This window comes from Rhinopithecus bieti, unplaced genomic scaffold (genome assembly GCF_001698545.2).
Source record: "Rhinopithecus bieti isolate Rb0 unplaced genomic scaffold, ASM169854v2 scaffold_9899, whole genome shotgun sequence".
In the NCBI taxonomy this organism is placed as follows: Eukaryota; Metazoa; Chordata; class Mammalia; order Primates; family Cercopithecidae; genus Rhinopithecus; species Rhinopithecus bieti.
The window spans coordinates 7,076,022-7,079,150 of record NW_016806979.1 but is presented as its reverse complement, the minus strand read 5'-3'; the positions used below and the strand labels follow the sequence as shown (position 1 = coordinate 7,079,150).

At 54.3% G+C, this 3,129-nt stretch overlaps 1 protein-coding gene across 1 annotated transcript in view; it reads right to left on the bottom strand.

Annotated features, from left to right (window-relative positions):
• NR2F6 (nuclear receptor subfamily 2 group F member 6) overlaps positions 1–3,129 on the bottom strand; it is a gene marked incomplete at its 5' end in the record, with an annotated part of 13,314 nt that overhangs the window by 4,335 nt on the left and 5,850 nt on the right. The gene's annotated exons all lie outside the window — the stretch shown is intronic.

Sequence of the window (3,129 nt, the reverse complement as noted above, 5' to 3'; positions counted from 1 at the left end):
CGGGAGGAGTGGAGATAGGAGATGGGGGAGACAGGAAGGGGAGCAAGGGGTATAGAGAGAGGAGAGGGACAGAAGAGAGGGGAAGGAATGAGGGACCAAGTAGGTGCCCAGAGAGACATGGGGGGCGGGGCAGGTAGGGAAGGACAAGGTAGGAAAAGTAAGGAGAATAACGGGGAAGGGAGACAAAAGTCATCAAGGGGTCACTCAGGCCCTCCCCTCCAAAGCCCCCAGGCCCAGCCTTTCCCAGAACGCCCAACCCCACCCCATGGGCACCAGGCTGGTTAAAGTCAGGGTCCAGGAGCCCCTGTCCAGGTCCAGCCACCACTCCCCACCCCCAGCTCCTGGGGACGAGGAGCATCTAATAAACCTTTTGGAGCCTCCATCTGTTAGTCATGGGGTTCCCAGAGCTGAGGATGGGCCAAGGAGGACTTGGGGACCCTGGCCAGCCTGGTCCCCAAAGCAAGAAATCAATACCCACCCAGCACTAGCTCTCTCCTATGGAGTGGGGATCATTTCTCTACCTTCCATCCCCTCCCCACCAGATGATGACCCCTGAGGGCCGGTCTGGGTCCCTGCAGAGGCCACAATGCAGGGAAGGGTTGGGGGGGACCCACAGTAGGGAGGGGTCCTGGGGGGGCTGCAGTAGGTCCTCAGTAAACATTAGTCGCCATCAGTAGTCTTGCTTATGAGGTGGGGAGGCCCTGCTGCTAGCTTGGGCACATGTCTGCAGTGAGCAGGTGGGTGAGAAAAGGGAAACTGAGGCACAAAGAGGCAGAGGGTTGGCCACGTGCCTGCCTGGCTTGTGCTGCGGTGGGCAGGGTGGCAGGGCAGACTGGGCTGGTTGCCAGCAGACTAATTAATGAGCTTTAATGAGTTGGCATGCCCCATCTCATCACCTCCGTGAACTCCAGGTCAACTCTGCATAGAGCGACCACCAGAGGGGAATGCGGGCAGAATCTGGGGGCGAACAGCGCTGAGCGGAGAAGCCGGGACCTGGGTTGAAGCCCGCTCCAAGGGGTCCCTGAGTCTAAGTCAACTCTCAAATGAGGACAGGCGGATGAGGCCCAAAAGTGGTTCCCCTCCTCCAGGGAGCTTCTTCCCCCTTTGCTCACTGGCTTGTGAGCAACCACCACTCCCTCACTCGGCCACATTCCCACCCCAGGGCCTATGGACTTTTTCTTTTTCTTTTTTCCCTCCCTCTCGCTCTCCCTTCCTTCTTTCCTTTCCTTTATTCCTCTCTCTTTGAGATGGAGTTCTGCTTTGTCACCAGGCTGGAGTGCAGTGGCATGATCTCGGCTCACTGCAGCCTCCAACTCCCGGGTTCAAGTGATTCTCCTGCCTCAGCCTCCCGAGTAGCTGGGATTACAGGCACCTGCCACCACGCCCAGCTAATTTTTGTATTTTTAGTAGAGACAGGGTTTCACCATATTGGCCAGGATGGTCTCAATCTCCTGACCTCGTGAGACACCTGCCTCGGCCTCCCAAAGTGCAGGGATTACAGGCATGAGCCACTGCACCCAGCTGGCCTTTGCACTTTCTGTTCACTCCTCCCCAAACCACTCTCCAGCTCTTCAGCCCAGACTGTGGAGGTTCAAATCCCAATCACAACTCTGTTGCTCTCTGACAAATAGCCTCACCAATCTGTGTGCCTTAGTTTCCTCATCTGTAAAATGCAGACAGTGGCTCCCATTTGCAAGCCCAGCACTTTGGGAGGCTGAGGTTTGAGCCCAGGAGTTCAAGACCAGCCTGGGCAACATAGCGAGACCCCATCTCTACAACAAATTAAGAAATTAGCCGAGCATGGTAGCGATCGCCTATAATCTCAGCCACTCAGGAGGCTGAGGTGTACAGATCTGGAAAAAGTGCACTCCAGGCAGAGGGAACAGCACGTGCAAAGGCCCCGACGCAGGACTGTGCTTAAAGCATGAGCTGTCATCATACATATTTCCACCCGAGGCTTTTAGAGACTTCTGGCGAGGCTGTTTGCTCTGAGGACATGACTTGAGATATATGAGAATTTTAGGTAAAACAGATAAGTAGAGGCAAAATCCATGTTGTGGGGGCAGGGATAAGAAAGTTACCCCCAAACTTAAAAGGGCCACAGGGAGGGATCAGTTTTAAAAGAAAGCTCCTCAGCTGTCTCTCTCAGCTTCTCCCACCAAGGCCTAGACAAAAAACAACAGCTTTAGGCCAAGTATGGTGGTTCATTCCTGTAATCCCAGTAGTTTGGGAGGCGAAGGTGGGAGGATCACTTAAAGCCAGGAGTTCAAGACCAGCCTGGGCCACAGAGTGGGACCCTGTCTCTAGAAAATAAATTTAAAAAGCAGCCAGGTGGGATGGCTCATGCCTATAATCCGAGCACTTTGGGAGGCTGAGGCAAGCGGATCACCTGGGGTCAGGAGTTGGGAGACTCCAGCCTGGCCAACATGGTGAAACCCCATCTCTATTTATTTATTTATTTATTTTTATTTTTTATTTTTGAGACAGAGTCTCGCTCTGTCGCCCAGGCTGGAGTGCAGTGGCGTGATCTCGGCTCACTGCAAGCTCCGCCTCCTGGGTTCACGCCATTCTCCTGCCTCAGCCTCCCGAGTAGCTGGGACTACAGGCGCCTGCCACCATGCCCCGCTAATTTTTTTGTATTTTTAGTAGAGACGGGGTTTCACTGTGTTAGCCAGGATGGTCTCGATCTCCTGACCTCATGATCCGCCCGCCTTGGCCTCCCAAAGTGTTGGGATTACAGGATTGAGCCAACGCACCCGGCCAACCCCATCTCTATTAAAACTACAAAAATTAGGCCGGGCGCAGTGGTTCATGCCTGTAATCCCAACACTTTGGGAGGCCGAGGCGGGTGGATCACGAGATCAGGAGATCGAGACCATCCTTGCCAACATAGTGAAACTCCATCTCTATTAAAAATACAAAAATTGGGCCGGGCGCAGTGGCTCACACCTGTAATCCCAGCACTTTGGGAGGCCGAGGCAGGCAGATTACGAGGTCAGGAGATCGAGACCATCCTGGCTAACATGGTGGAACCCCCTATCTACTAAAAAATACAAAAAACTAGCCGGGCGAGGTGGCGAGCGCCTGTAGTCCCAGCTACTCGGGAGGCTGAGGCAGGAGAATGGCGTG